Source organism: Apodemus sylvaticus, chromosome 4 (genome assembly GCF_947179515.1).
Source record: "Apodemus sylvaticus chromosome 4, mApoSyl1.1, whole genome shotgun sequence".
Classification (NCBI taxonomy): Eukaryota; Metazoa; Chordata; class Mammalia; order Rodentia; family Muridae; genus Apodemus; species Apodemus sylvaticus.
Window position 1 is genome coordinate 66,756,475 of NC_067475.1, and position 17,039 is coordinate 66,773,513.

Here is a 17,039-nt window from a genome sequence, read left to right on the forward strand (position 1 = left end):
CTATGCGGGAATGTTTTCTGCCTCTGTATGAGTGACCACACTTCAGCTCTTAGCTTTCTGATTCAAGGCATAATTGTGCTTGGCAAGCCACAGTGCTAGGGAAGGTGAGCGGATCCCTGAGCCTACAAGACCTGGCCAGCTCAGAAGTCACTGAGCCTCACATATACTCAAAGCCTGGGAAAGCCTGGTTATTTCACTAAGCACAAAAGAACAGGTGTCTCTTGCAAAAGTACTTCTTCAGGGCCCCGAACAATTAGGAGATGTCCCATGGTGTCAAAGTAGAAGTTAGTCTTGCTGGGAGGCTAAAGTACAGCTGTGCTTACTGGGGGTGGGTGGGGGGTGGTGCTCAGTGGCAGAGGGGACAGCACGGGGTTCTATGTGGCTCGAAACACTTGCTTGGGAAGCAGCCCCCTGCATTTCTTGCCTATTCCGGGCCGGTGAAGGCATATAGTTTATAATTCTCTTGTTATCCAGTGTTCAATTAATTAGTGTGAATTTATGTTTTCAAGATTTCGTTTTATTTATTTACCACAGGAGAAAGCTCTTTCTACTAAAGTCTCTTGGGGGAGCCTGTGTTTATTTCTCTTCTTCACCGCACTTCCACTTATTTCTCCCTTCCCACATAGATGCTCGCCCCTCCACTACCTGGGGAGTGACTTTCCCTGGAGACTCCCACAAGTCAATCTGTGATCCAAGCATTTGCCTTCCCACTGTACACTGAGGGCTGCCTTCCAGACCCTTGCTAGAATCTGAGTCAGCCCCTTTTGGTTCAGGCAAAGCATTTGGTTACAAAGGATTGCGGAGCACTTGGATCTGATTTCCAACCACAGAAGATCTCCCAGGTTTGGACAAAGTTATGTACAATGGTTGTCAGTAGTTGAGCTACTATAAAGTTTTATGATTTGGGGCTGGAGAGATGACTCAGCAGTTGAGAGCACAGAGGACCAGAGATCAATTCCCAGCACCCATGTCAGGTGGCTCACGACCACCCATAACTCCTTGCACCTATATATTACCCCTGACAACATATCCACATAATTAAAAATATTTTTTAAAGTTTGATATAAGCATACAGATTTATGTATATAACTATGTAAATAATTATGCTTCTTGATTCTTTGAGACATCATATGAAGTATGTTGAGCGTATTTGCCTCCCACATGGTAGAAGAAAAGAGCCAGCACAGCAGCTGACCCCTGGCCACCACCCACACACTGCAGTTCGCCCTCTGCCTTGAAAGCATTGCTAAACGTCGGCAGTCAGGACTGAGTGGCGGGAAGGACATGATAGGCCTAGGACCTATCTATCTACAGGTTCTCGTCTCCATTAATAGTGACAGATCCACGGGTTCCATATCTTAGACTGTGCCTTAGATCCACTCACAAAGTGGTTGGTTATTCACATAGATTTCATGCCACTATTGTTCCTTCCGATGGGCATATCTTGTTGGGTCAGTTGTAGTCTGCAGGGTTCAGACCTTGGTAAGAACGAGGCTTGCTCGCCTTCAGCCATGGGCATCGCCCCTTCCAGCACCAGGAAAGCCAGCCAATAAGGGTGAAGCTTACAGGTCAGCGCCAGCTTGGTTTTTAAATATTATTTTTAATCCTTTGCTTTTAACAAACTGTCCCATCCTCTTGTGTCTATTTCCAAAAAATATTTCTTAAACTCACACACTTCTCTCCCATCACCTTAGCTCACCTTACCAACTTTCACATGGTGCTAGTTGTATTGCTTTTAATTTTAAAGGAAGTTATTGTATATGTATATGTGTGTGTGTGTGTATGATGTGGAAAACTGGGGAGAATGTATGTCACAGCATACATGTAGAAATGTATGTCTACATTTGTATGCCACACAGGACAGCGCTGTGAACTTGGCTCTCTCCTACCTTTCTATGGGTTCTGAGGATCAAACTCAGGTCACCAACCTTAGACAGCAAGTACCTTTGCCATCTCGCCATCTGTTTGCTACTGTCTCAACCTCTACTTTCTCTTATCTTTCTATTCAGACCACTTTCCATATTGCAGGGATTAAACTTACATACACATAGAGAGAACGATACACACACACAGAAACACACAAACATACAGACACACCACATACACACATAATTCAGCATCACAGAACTTGTTTATGCCTCTTAGCAATAACTTCTGAGAGCCACTTTATGAAGTGAGGGACCTGGTCTCTCTTGCTCCTCAGTTGTTCACTAGCACCTAGCATCTGGTGTCTGCATTTGACAAGAGATCAGTAAATATTTGTTAAATGGACCAGAGAACAGAAGGATAAGTATGAGCACGGGTGGCTAGGGAGTATTTCATGGTGGTTGTGATACATGGATTGGAGCCCGAAACGAATCGGAAAGGGGATGCACAAAGGCTCAACACGGCTAAGGGAAAAGAAGTGGGAAAGAACAGGTCAAGGCAAGGAAGCCAGCTGACATCAAAGGGTCAACTTAAGTAATGCAAACCAGTTGAGTAATAGAATATGGAGTTGAAAAGATGGAAGGAAGGACAGCCTCAGAGGCCAAGAGATAGGATTGCATCTTGATGTGGGAATCAACTGGGATGCGCTCTTTGGTCTTTAGCAAAGCGATTATTGGTGCACTGTTCATAAAACGAGCCGGGCAGGTACATGCAGAGTGAACAGGGTAAAGGCAAAACGGAAAGAGCTTACAGTGGCAAACTTGGGGCTGCTGGAAATGACGTGGAGAGAAAAGGGTGAACATGCCAAGACGTCATTAGATACCAGGAGAAAGGAAAAGTCGGGCAGGAGACGGAAGCTTTGAGACTGAGCAACTGAAAGATGACAGAGGAGATTCAACTGCTGCGTGGAAGTCACGTGTGTCTCCACTGAAGCCCCTCAGCAGCACAGGCTACTCCATGGGTAACACCAGTTCCAACAGATGTTGAGAAAATTCCACATAATGAGTAAGGCTTCTGTGGTGGTTTGAATGAGAGTAGCCCCTCATAAACTCATAGGGATAACACTAGTAGGAGGTGTGGCCTCTCAGAGGAGGTGTGGCCTTGTCGGAGGAGGTGTGGTCTTGTCAGAGGAGGTGTGGCCTTGTCGAAGGAGGTGTGGCTTTGAGGTTTCAAAAGCTAAAGCCTGGCCTATTGTCATTCTCCCTGCTGCCTGCCCATCCAGATGTAGAGCTCTAGGCTCCTCCAGCACCACGTGCCTGCATCCATGCTTCCCACCATGATGATAAAGACTAAACCTCTGAACTATAATCAGAACCCCTAAATTAAATGCTTCTGCTTATAAGAGTTGCCATGATCATGGTGTCTCAGCAATCGACACCCTTACTAAGACAGCCTCTTTTGACTTTTTTTTTTCTTGCCTAAAAATGGGTCCCAATCCATTCTTAGGAATACATACAGAGCAAGGACTGTCCTTATGTCTTATGCCAGCCTCCTGGGTAGTAAAAATGGCCCTGAAGTTCCTCCCAATTATCTCTGTCCCATAAGCTTTCCTCGTTGGGCTGATCTCCCCAGGCCTCGCAGTTTCTCCGCATCCGTTTGCACACTGCGGGAAGTGCTCTCACCAGTCTGCCCCTACACTGAGGCAGCAGCTACCTCAGCTCATCTCAAGCTTCACTGAGATCTACTGTCTCTTCGTTTTGAGAACCTCAGAAGCTCACCCTAAGATTCTGTGTGTTGACTCTTTGTCATTTTGTATTCAAAGGGAAGTTGTTCTGATTTTTTTGCAAGTGACGAAAAGACCCAGAAGGATCCTGATACTTTTGAGGCTTTTGTTTTCTTTTACTCACATTTAGTTTTGTAGTAAAAAAATAAAAAAAAATGAAAATGAAAATCACAGCCTACAGTTTACCACTTTAACCATTTTAGATCTATGTGAAGATGCTATGCATTCAGTACATTCACCTCAACGGCATCTGCACTGGCTGTTTGTCATCTTGGCGCAAGCTAGAGTCCTCAGAGAAGGAGCCGCAAGAGAGGAAATGAATGCCACGTGAGATCCAGTTAGTGACCGGTGGGGGAGGGTCCAGCCATCACCGCACCCACAGTGGGTGCTGTCCCTAGGCTGGCGGCCTGACTTCTATAAGAAAGCAGGCAGAGGGAGCCAGGAGGCCGCATCCTTCATGCTTCTGCCCAAGCTCCTGCCTCCAGGCTCCTGCCTGCCTGCTTGAGTTCCTGTCCTGACTCCTTTGGTGATGGTTGGGTCCTGGGTAAAATGCTAAGGCCTAGGTAAAATATTAAGGCCTAGGTAACAGTTACCTGGCTAGCCTGGTATCATATAGAAACTGTTTCTGTTCTTACTAGGAAACATTCTAATGCCAAGATTGAGTGCATATTCTATTATGTTTTGTGCCCTTGGAAACCAATCACAACAGAAGTCAGAGGAACTGTTGTATATAGTTATCCACAGTAAGCTTGGACTTGAACCCACCACCCAACAGCATTTCCTGTATCTATATATAAGTTTTTATGGTATAAGCTGCCCCTCGGATGGACCTCAACATAAAAGAGACACTTGCACCAATGTAAGAAACTATTTGGAATTTTGAAATAAGACTTACATTTTGTGTAGTGGTCAAGTAGAGTTTAAGTTCCCAAGACTTCTCTGGGAACTGACGTCCTACTTTGCAGAAATGTCAGCTATGTGGGTAGCTGACATCCTGGTTGGGAAGTTAAGACATGAATGTTAGACATGTCCCATCCTGGCAGTTAAGTCCCATCCGACAAGTTAAGGCTTGACTATTAGAGAAGGCAAGTCTCCTGCCACAGCTGAGTGCCCCAACCAATGGGAGCAGGTTGTGTACAACAAAGATATGTTCCCATGGAAACCCCCTTATCCCTAAGTCCTGATCGGTGGAACAACTTAGCAGAGATGTTTGTGGATTTGGGGCTTAAACTCCCTGTAGGATCTTAACTTGGAGCCAAGGTTCAGCTCCGGAATCTGGACCCTGGCCCTGGTCGACCAGTCCTGGGCTGTATGCTCAATAAACTGTCCCTGTCTCACTGCAGTCGGTGTTTGTGTGGCTTGTGAGGCGATTCCTGTACCCCAACAGTGATGAACAAAGATGTGGACGTGTAAGCCAAATAAACCTCCCCTCCCCAACTTGCGTCTTGGCCTTGGTGTTTAGTGGCAGCAATAGAAACCCCGACTAAGACAGCATCCATCCCCACCGTCTGTCTCCAGAGATTCTCCAAGGTAAAGCCTCAAGCCGCACATGACACATCCACCGTTCCTGTTCCCTGGACTCTGGCGCTGCCTTTCTACTGTGCTTTTTAGGAATTCCCCATAACTGTACAATAGTTGTGATTTTGTGTCTGGCCTGTTCCACTTAGCACGTCTTTAAGGTTCATCCATGCTGTAGATGTGTCAGAGTTACGTATCCTTTTAAAGCCTAATTGATACTCCATTATATGATATATATTTGTCTACCCACTCATTTATTTATTTTTATAAGTGATGAAATGAATTATCCCAATGCCCATATTTCTTTTCTAAAACTGTTAGAGCTAATCTTTACATTGACATCAATTTAGCCCTTTATCCAAATGTTAAATAAACGTGTATAATCATTATACATTTCCTTACCTAGTTCATCTTGTCCATTTACCCATCAAATAATTCATTCTCTGTCTTTTTGTCTCTATTTCTGTGTCTCTGTCTACCTCTCTCTCTCTCTCTCTCTCTCTCTCTCTCTCTCTCTCTCTCTCTCTCTCTGTCAAGCAAGGTCTTGCTATGTAGACCAAACTGGCCTGGAGCCTTCAACCCTCCTCTCTCTTCTTTCCTTCCTTAATTTTTTTCTTTCTAATTTATGTGTGTTTGTATGTGCCATGTGTGCATGGTTGCCTGCAGAGGCCAGAAAAGGGCATTGTTATGGGCCCTCGAGTTATAGACAGTTGTGAACTGACCTACATGGATGCTAGGAACCTAACTTGGGTCTACTGGAAGAGCAGTCAATTAAACTCTTAACCACTGATCTATCTCTCCAGCCCCAGGATTCTTTTAATCCCTACCTACAAGGCTAAGCATTTATCCAGTAATAAACTGATCAGAGGTGGTCCTAAACCACTCCCACCAAACTCAGAGTCTAGTAAAGAAGTCAGAGTGTTTACAAGTCCCGACTTGGTGGGAAAGAGGAGGCTGCTATTATCTAAGCTAGGTAACGTTCCATGAACAGTGTTAGCAAATCTTCCATCCGTTGGCCTCTGAATCCTCAGGAGCAAGAAAATCATTTAAGTTCCATCTCAAAGGATGATTACCGCTTTCATTCCTGGTGCTCACAGACTTTTCTTTGTGGGAAATAAGGCATCACCAGTCTTAGGTTCAATGGTCCATGGTGGACCTTAACAACTGAGGGCATCTTTGTCTTTGTGCTTTTGCTCCCTGAGACTAGAACTATGTCTATCTTGGTTTTTCATGTGTTGCTGTCTGACACAATTCGTGTGAGTTCTTTATTTGTCTTGGGGTATTGTTCATCAGATATGAAGATCCGAGCTCATTAAAAGAAGTCCAGTGCTCTGCCCTCAAGTCCCTAAAACTACCACCCTTATATCCATGTGCATTTGGCCATTTCAGCCTGAAGAACAGAGCGCTTAGGTTGGAGAGATTTATAAGGAAAGAAAAGGATTTGGAGTTGTGCTGGTTCACATTTCATCAACTTGACACAAACTAGGGCCATCTGTGTGTGTGTGAGGGGTGGCGTAGCCTCACCTGAGAAACCACCTCTGTCAGACTGGCCTGTAGGCAGGTCTGTGAGAACTTTCTTAATAAATGATTGATGCGGGAGGGCCCAGCCTGCTGTGGGTGGCACCACCCATGGACAGGTGACTCTGTGGGGTATAAGAAAGGAGCTGAACATGACCCTGAAGAGCAAGTCAGTATGTGGCATCCCTCCGCGGCCTCCACAAAGGCTCCTGCTTCCAGGTTCCTACCTTACTTGAGCTCCTGCTGATTTCCCTTCATGACAGACATTAAGGTATAAAATAAGATAAACCCTTACTTCCACAGCTTGTTTCGGTCATGGTATTTACCACATGGGTAGAAAGCAAACTAGACAGGAATTAACTAGCTTTACTGGGATAGGGCCCCACACTTAAACAGCCTCTCTGTCAAGTGAGTATCCCCCTGGCTCTCGCCTTTGGGTTTTGAGGTAGGGTCTTGTGATGGAGCCTGAGCTTGCCTAAAATTTTCAATCCTGCCTTAGCCTCCAGGTGCTGGGGTTGTAGTCTGGGCCACTGTTCTGGCTCCGCCATAACTTGCGCATATAGACTGGGCCTGTTTCCGCCTTCACTGTCCCCAGAAGAAACCCTTAGTTTTCCTCCCCACAGGACTCTAGCCAGGTTTATGGCATCCTCATTAAAAGAGAGGGAGGCCCAGGAAGGGGCTCATTAGGGCTTAAGTGGTGTGAGGTGATGTGTTACCCACAGGTGTAGGGAGGAGGACGGCACATCTGGACTGCCTGTGGAGATGAGGACTCTCTCCATGAAAGTAGAGAACAGAAAGCAAGCAGAGGCTGAGAACTAAGCCCGTGACCAGCAGAAGGGACGCAAGCTCACGGCAAACTATGAAGATGTTCCCGCCACTTCTACCTCTAGACCGGCAAGGAAGTGGCAATTCGGGTGGAAAGAGTCGGCCATTAAAGCAGCTAAGGAAGCACTAGATTGCAAAAAGCCCAAATGGCGGGGACAGTGGCTTCAAGAAATAGATGAGGCAGCCTGGGGCCAGTGCCCTCAGGAATCAAATCACTAACAGAGGTTCTTAAAAGTGATTGATGCATTCCTCTTCCAGAGAGCAGTTCTGGTAGAGCAGAGAAAACAGAATTATGGTGTGGGCACATGTGTGTGTGTGTTTGTGTGTGTGCATTCGTGTGCATGCAAGTGCATGCAAGTGTACGTGTGTGTGTGCCTGTGTGCCTGTGTATTAGCTACTTACTCTGCACGTTTTGTGAACTAATAGGTTTGGCAGTAAGCACCAGGCTAGTGCTGGAAAGTAGATGGAAAAAGAAAGGAAAACTGAAGCAAGCAGAGTGTGAGACAACAGAAATACTGTTTTGAGAGAAAAGAAGGGGGCTGGAGAGATGGCTCAGAGGTTGAAAGCATTGACTGCTCTTCTGAAGGTCCTGAGTTCAAATCCCAGCAACCACATGGTGGCTCACAACCATCCATAATGAGATCTGATGCCCTCTTCTGGAGTGTCTGAAGACAGCTACAGTGTACTTACATAGAATAAATAAATAAATCTTGAGAGACAGAGAGAGAGAGAGAGAGAGAGAGAGAGAGAGAGAGAGAGAGAGAGAGAGAAGAAGAAGAAGAAGAAGAAGGAGGAGGAGGAGGAGGAGGAGGAGGAGGAGGAGGAGGAGGAGGAAGAGGAAGAGGAAAAGGAAAAAGAGAAGGAGAAGAAGTGAGTGAGAAATTTTTCTCACCCACTGAGTGAGAAAGATTGGATAATAGAATTCCTGCCACCTTCAGCAAAGAAATCACAGGTTGGAATCTGGGCCCAGGGTGGAAGACACCAGACAGCAAACGGAGCAAGTGTCCCCTGAGGCAAAGGAGACAGAGTTAAGGGAAGCTGCGCTCCAGAGGACAGTGCAGAGAGAGGTGTGGCAAAAACCGAGATCAGATGGACCCTCAGGTCTGATTTTGCCTCTCTCCGGGTGCTGATGACAAAGACGTTTTGGTGAAATTGACATCAGATAACACAAGTGTGTATGCTCGGGGTTTAAGCATTTCTGGTTTTTTGGATTTGGTTTTTTCGAGACAGGTTTCTCTGTATAGCCCTGGCTGTCCTGGAACTCACTCTGTAGACCAGGCTGGCCTCAAACTCAGAAATCCGCCTGCCTCTGCCTCCCAGAGTGCTGGGATTACAGGCGTGCATCACCGCCCGGCGGTTTAAGCATTTCTGAGTTACTGCAAAACTTACAATGCAAAGACAAGATCTGAAGTGGCCTCAGCAGTGAGTTCAAAGGCTCACAGATGCTTCCCTTGTCTCTGACACCACACACACTCAAGCACACACACACACACACACACACAACCCTACTTTTGCTTTCTCAGAACTGCTCTCAGGGAGAGCATCTATCTTTTTCAACACTGTGCCTCCTGGTGGCCATCTACTTCATGATAGGACCCAAGGGTGACCAATGCCAGAGCAGCTCTGACAACCCCAGCATGGAGGAGAAACTGGAATACCTGGAAAATCAGGTCAGATTGCTCAACATTTGCCTGGAAAGGGCTCTCAAGAGCCTGAGCCAAGGACAAAGGACAATGAAGGTCAGCTGGTGCAGGAGCTGAAGACTCCAACTTAAGATCTCGGGAGATTAATTTAATAAAAGAATGGTAGCAAGAAAAAGAAAACAACTGTCACTATCTCAATAAACTGAGCAGGAACATGGTGCCTAGTGACGGTATTTCCCATGGTGCTTCAGTCTTAGGCGCCTGCTGGAGAAGGAAACAATCACTCATGTAATCAGTGTAAAATTGTTGCTAGAGGAAAAGCCGTATTTGTTAAGCAAAGGCTACAACCGTATTAGCTGTCTGGTCAGAGAAATGTGTCTGTGCATAGAACAGAAATTAGTTTCCCCAAGCACTTAAACGCTTCTATTTTTAAGGTTTTTAAATAAAGGCAGGGTGAGGAAGAAACAAGTCCCACTGAGCACTACCTCCCTTGGCTCCCCGTGTCACCCTCCATGCCACCTGGCTCTGTAGCCCACGTTCAGCTCCAGCCTGAGGGTTCTAGCTGGTGCCAAATTGCGCCTCTTCTCTCCCAGGATTGATTGAAAAGCCTCTTGCTGCTCCGGGTTCCCAGAGATAGTACTTCAAAGCCACGAAGAAAGGAGGAGGTATCAGAGTAGACATTCCAGCACAGACAGGTGAAGCCCTGACCGGAAGCCATATCCCCAGGCTACGGTTTGCTCCCTGCCATACGGAAGCCTGACCGAGCCCCAAGCGGGGCAGCTGAGGCACCGTTCCTGCGGGTCAGGCCAGGGTCACCAAATTCTCAAGCACCTCTGTGTCCCTCTTTAATGTTCAGAATCATCAGATTAGAGGACCGAACCTTGTTCCCGACCACATGAAAAGCAAAAGAGGCTGTCTGACTCAGGCTTTCCAGGAGGATAAAGGACGCCGTGAGATCTCAGAACCATAGACTCTCCGAGTGAGCAGACACTGGCCAGGGTGTGACCCTGGCTCCATGCCAGTGTACGCTCACCGTCCTCCAGGGACACCGCCCTCGGAGGTGGCCCAATTCATCCACGCGCAGCTCTGATTCTTTCAAAGATTTCCCTTCTACTGATCTCCAGCCTTTCTATCCTGTCACTTGTAGGTACTTGTCTGAGTGTGTCCTCCAGGCCCACATAAGTCATACATTTGATTTGTTTGGGACGACTCAGCCCCTTTGATTCTTTCCTCTTGATGGTGGCTCTCTGGTTGATGAATTTGTCCAACTCTGCTCTCACCCTGCCTCTAAGATCTAAGCACAGTTCTCTGGCCATGTGGCATGCTGTATAGCACAGGGCAGGACTATCAAACCCTTCCTTCTGGGTACCAGATGACCACTGCACACTTAGAATTCTGGGGACCACATCACAGTGAACATCATGCTCACAAAAGCCTCTGTCAACTGTGAGAAACTGATATTTGAGGATCTAGTATTAGAGCCCTGTATTCAATAGCGTTCCAGTGGTGTTCACAGGAACTCCCTGATGTGCGTATTACCTGTTAACTCACAGTCACCCTGGAAGACCCCTTCCACTTTTGTCTTTGGTAAATATCATTACTCCAAGCTCTACTAAGTTGTGTTTTAAGCAAATCATGGAATTCATGTGAACAATGAGGAGGTAGCCTATGAAATAATGGGAATAATGTGGAATACGCCTCCAAAGAACACAGACGACTGAACTAACTGCTTTAGGCATTAAATGCAATCAGATTACATACTGAGCCCTGCTCTGCTCCAGGTCATGAACTATGTACAGCAGGCGATGCATTCAGCAGCACACAATAATCGCAAACCACACAGGATGCCTGCCTGCAGAAGAGATGGGATGATTTTAAAAAACAAACAAACAAACAAAACAAAAACCTTAAATAAATGCAAACATTTCCTGAGTGTTTCCCATGTGACAGTATAGTTCTAAATTCTGTCTTTATTCTTGATAAAACTTCATGTGATGGACGCCATGACAATTCCCGTTTATAGAGAAAGGGCACAGAAGCACAGACAGAGAAGTCGCCATTTTCTCTGGGTTGCACAGATCCCAAGAAATGGAGCAGCCACTGTCCATGTAAAATTCTGAGGACCATGTCATGTTATTGATTCACATGAAAGGGACTTCTCACTAAAACCTCTATCCAGTTGTGGGATTAGGTACCAGAGCCCGTGTACCTAACCAGTCCTTCTGCTGCACCTGTGAAAATAAACACAAGCTCATTGTTACACAAACAGATGCTATCATGTGTGAGTGAGACAACTTTTTTTTCTTTTTTTAATTTTCAAGATCACTGTGCCGTCACACCATGTCTTCCTTCCCTCCCTGCAAGCTCTTCCATGCCTCTCCCCACTCTCTTCCAAATTCATTTGCCTCCTTTTGATTTATTGTTATTGCGTGCACACACACACACTCTCACACACTCATACACACACACATACACACACACACATTCCTACATATAACCTGCTCAATCTGTACGTATGTTCTCAGCACTGACTACTACTAGACGACCAATCGGTGTGCTCTTCCGGGGAAGATCTGAAGGAAGAGTTTCGAAGATGGGGTCTGAGGGACAAGGACAACTTTTCACAGTCTGGGAAAGGATGCCTGTGGTGAGGGGTGAGGCTAGAGGTAGGTAGGGGATTTGGGTTACAGACATTCACCGCGTTCAGAACCTGCTGACCTGCTCCAGCGTCCTGCCTCTTCACACGCATCTTGTTCACAGAAACACGAAATGCTTGTACCTAGGAGGCCTTCCCGATTCTCCTACAAGATCCAAGAATATTCCTTCACACTCCAAGCAATGCCTTGTTCACCAGGGTTCACATAGAGCAAGCCGCACTGGCCAGGCAGCCACGGTTCAGAACCCGCGGAATCTCCATTCTGCCGTGTGACCTTGGCCTGGTCACAGCCTCGCTCACTTTGTCGTCCCCATGGGATTCGTCACTGCTGGATAATATCACCTTATTTCTAGAGCTGAGCTACTGAGGTACTAAGAGGGGACACTTTGACCCGGGGAGCGGTCGCTCTTGCCGCCCCTCCCCCACCGCTCACGCCCTTCTCCCTCCGTGGCCCCTGGAGAGCTGTGTCCACCCGGATACGGATGCCTTTGGCTTCGGTTCCTAAGCCTGCCCTGGCTGCTCTCTGAGCTCTCGGAAGGCCCGCTGGCTTAACCCCATCAAGCTCTACTTACGCGAGTGTTAGACAGCCCTTCCCTTAATTACACACTCAATCAGTTCCTCCCCAGCTCATCCATTTGTGGTCTCTGAGCATCCCCAGCTGCTTTCCAGACGTGCCACCCTCCGGCTGAGCCTTGGCCGCCGCTGCAGCTCTGGCTTTCTGAGGCCGCGATGCCAAAGCTGAAAGCCTAGCCTGCTATTTCACACCCTATTTCCTTCCAAATTAATTCTCTGATGAATACTGTCCTTTGCTGAGACTCAGCGCAGGCTGTTTCCCTACATCTTCCCCTTACCTTCAAGACTTTTAATCTCTCCCAAATCCAGATGTCTCTCTGAGAAGCCTGTGGAGGGGGTGGGGTGGGGGGTGGGAGGTGGGAGGATGGGGGATGGGGAGGAAAGCCCTGTTTGCTACCAAAATATAGAAAACAACCCTTCCATCACCAGCCAGCCTCGGCACACTTCTGCGGGTATAATGAGGCCATATCTCTGATATCCAATTATGTATTTGCCTTCCCCTAAGCCAGCGCCCTGCGGAGCAACGCGGTGTCTGGGCATATAGTAGCTGTTAAAGTCTGGCGTCTTTCAACCCCAAACGTAAGAAGATATGGATTCCAAATCTGTATTTGAGCAGCTAGCTCATTCCAAATACTTACACGGTAATTGCTTAACACCTCCCCACCCACCCAGTCCTCAGCAGACAGCATCATCGCCCTCACAACACACAACAGAAACGTCAGTGTTCCCAGAGTCGCCCAAGGTCCCAGGGCACAGGAAAAGCTAGAATTCAGGTCCCTGGCTGTCAGCTCCAAGCATGGTAGGTGTGTGTGTGGGTCATGCAATCCCAGAACACTGTAACCCCTAGTCACAGAAATTGTGCATGTTAGTGGTATGCCAGCACCAAGCGTAGTGGTCTGAAGATTCTGTAGAGCAGGGAGGAGCACATAGACTTCTCTGGAACAATTCGAGCAGGGCCTTCTGGTCATTTAGCACTTTTTTTTATCTTAGGAAGAACTTCACCTACTTAAGCCTTATGACAATGTGAGCCTTAGACACACCAAGAGGAAGAAGTCAGATTAGATCCCCTTTACAAGTGAAGATATGTAAATATTTTTGTTTGTATAATATATAATATTTTGTTTGTATTTGTGGTGCCAGGGATCAAGCCGCAGCCTTGTACATGCTAAGCACATGCTCCACAGGTAGGCCACACCCTAGTTCCATGTGGCTCACCAGCTAACTGACTTGTCCAAAATTAGACCCACAATAAAGGCAGAGAGGAGGACTGTAACCAGCTTGACAGAACCCCTCCGTTCTCAGACCGTGTTTAGCCTTCGCTTCATAAATATCCATTGCGCCCTCTCCCATTTCTTCAGTGAGCGCCACTTCTCAAAAATCAGGTAGGGAGAAAGGAGAAATGAGAACAGCTTTTTGTTGGGAAATTCTTTTCAGTTCTCTGAAGAGGCTAAGGCGGCTAGGCCTGGGGAGTCATTGGCCGCTAGAGGGCGGGGCCTGAACAGAGCACAAGCCAGGTCCCCAGAGACCTGCCCTTCTGGCCAGCTGAAATGGGACTCAAGCTTTTGCCAGGCATGCCCAGGACACACCACCCTAGCAGCACCCTTACCCCACCCCACTCCTGGCATGCAGCAGGCACAGCAGTGTCTATTTTGCAAGCCCTTATTGCACAGGCCTCCTTTGGGGGCTTCTGAGGTGTCCAGGAAATGTCCCCAGAAGCTTCTAGCTTAGCAGGGTGCCAGGTATCCCTGTAAAAGACTGGAATTCAGGTTTCTTAGAAAGACCACACCAGGCCTGTGCGTCTGGTCCTGGTACTTTGAGGACCACGGTGTCAAGCTGAAACTTGTGCTCCTCGTCTCTGGGTTGGGTTCTGGTCCCCTGCTGCTGTCTCCTCGGAGAACTTCCCTTCTCACTTCCTGGGTGAGGAAACTGTGTGGAGAATCTGCACATAACTGAAGCAGAGACTGAATTTACCTAATGTGGTGATTTCGTTTCATTGACTAGCAGAAGAGAGTCCCTTAGGGCAAGCCTTGGTCAAGGCCCTCAGAAAGTTCTAGCAGGTGGGTCCATGCAGGTTACGGCCTCCTTGCTTGAACCTAGCTATGGCAGGAGGCAGGGAGAGCTGGAAAAGAGAAAGTCTAGGGAGGCCCGGCAACTTTGACACTCTTGAGCAAGCCATCTCTAGGATTTGTTTTGTTTTGTTTTGTTTTTTAAGCAGCATTCTTGGACTTCCAGAGGAAGGAGTTAGGGCGTGGAACAGGGGAGGAGCCATGAAGTCCCTCCACTCACATCCTCCTCCTTCCACACCTAGGCCAAATTGCCTGCTGGGCAAATAGCAATGTCCCTGTCTCCTAGATAGGAAATCACAAGCTCTTAGAGGTTCTGTGACTCCCCTCAGTCACACCAGCAAGGAGGGACAGAGTCAGGGTGTGACTGTTCCCTCAGGTGTGCTGCCTGCAGAGGGCTAGGGGACTCAGGAGAGGAAACCCTCACAGGTGAAACTATAGTGGGAAGCAGGGAGAAATGGAGAAACGACACTTGGGGCACTTTCTGTTCGCTCAGTAGAGGCTCACACCTGAGACTAGGGAATAAACAGTAACTAAGCGTCACCATTGCCATTTAACTGAAGGGAAAATAGGATCCTTGGAAACAGAATTTGAACCCGGCTACAGCCTAGGTATTTCCCTTTGCTCCAGCCTTCCCCCTAGTGGCGAACAGGGAAGCGTGCACACAAGGAGACAGTTCTCACTTCCCTGGCTGCTCAGAACACCTTTGCTGAAGTCTGTGTCCTACCAATCCCTGCACTTGGCTGTAGACTACAATAACATACAAGACCCATAATGAGTGACCAGTGTCCTACGTGGAAGTGACCAACATAAACAGATTAGCAAGGACTGGACAAGCAAAGGCAACATGTGTTCAGGGTCAGCGGATGTGTGCCAAGAAGAAAGAGGCCAGAAAAGTGGAATTTCCTTTTTTAAAATATAGTTCTCAGGGCTGGAGGGGTGGCTTGCAGGAGGGATGACTAGGCGTGGGGCGTGAAGGCAATTGCTGCCAAGCCTGGCGACACAGGTTCAATTCCCACCTGGTGGAAGGAGGGAACTCATCCTAGCGCGTTGTCCTTTGAGCCCCCACATGTAGACCGTGCCAGACACCCGCCTACCACACATGCAAAGTAAACAAATGTAATAATTTACAGACACATCATCTTTACCTGCCTGGCCATGGAGGTGTGTGAGAAACAAGGCTAAGAGGGCAGAACTCACTGAATGATGGGAAGCAAAGATATGAATCATTAGGAGGCCACACCAGGGACTTAGGAGGGTGACTGTGAGTTCAGGAAAGTAGTGACAGAGAAGGGGACCTGCCACTCCAACGCTCCGGTATCTGAGCATGTGTGAGAGTCTATTGCTGACTCCTGCAGTCCTCCACTGTCCCCGCACTGTCCTGCACTGTCCCTGAACTGTCCCCACACTATCCGCGCACTGTCCTGCACTGTCCCCACACTGCCCACACAATGTCCCTGCACTGTCCCTAGTGTCCTGCACTCTCCTGCACTCTCCTGGCACCTTCCCCCACTGTCACTGCACTGTCCCCTCACTGTCCCCGCACTGTCCTGCACTGTCCATGAGAGATAAGGGATGGAGACGGAGACAGAGATGGAGACGGACGGAGACAGGGATGGGGACAGGGATGGGGACGGAGACGGGGATGGGAACAGAGACGAAGACAGAGATGGAGAGAGATAGAGAACTAGAAACCAAATTAAAAAAAAAAAAAAACACCAGAATGCTGGAAAGCTGAGTAAGAGACTGAAAACTGGCTACTGGATTTGCCAGAGGTCACTGACGATTTTGACAAGGGCTGTGTCTCCATGGAGTGTGGGCGTGAAAACATAATAAGAAGAATCAGGGGTGGCAACTATTTTTGAACAGCCTTGCTAGAAAGAAAAATGGCATAGCTGAAGGAAGGAGAGAAAATTTAAGACAGCAGATTTTATAGCTTATTTATATGCTAATGGGAACACAGAATAGGAAAAGAACACTAACCCTACCGATATAGAAAGGCCAGACTGGAAGGCTGGCCTGGGATGGGCAGAAGGAAGGTCCTTAGTAACCAGAAAAGAGGGGAGGGAGAGGAGGGGGAGGGGAAGGGGGAGGGGGAGGGGAGAGGGAGAGGAGGAGGAGAGGGAGAGGAGGGAGAGAGGAGGGGGAGGGGGGAGAGGAGGAGGAGAGGGAGAGGAGGAGGAGAGGGAGAGGAGTGGGAGAGGGAGAGGAGAGGGAGAGGGAGAGGAGGAGGAGAGGGAGAGGAGGGGGAGGGGAAGAGGAGGAGGAGGAGAGGGAGAGGAGGGGGAGGGGGAGAGGAGGGGGAGAGGGAGAGGAGGGGGAGAAGGAGAGGGAGAGGAGGAGGAGAGGAGGGGAGGGGGAGAGGAGGGGGAGGGGGGAGAGGAGGGGGAGGGGGAAAGGGAGAGGAGGGGGAGGAGGAGAGGAGGGGGAGGGGGAGAGGAGGGGGAGGGGGAGGGGGAGAGGAGCGGGAGAGGGAGAGGAGGGGGAGAGGGAGAGGAGGGGAAGGGGGAGAGGAGGAGAGGGAGAGGAGGAGAGGGAGAGGAGGGGGAGAGGGAGAGGAGGGGGAGAGGGAGAGGAGGAGGAGAGGGAGAGGA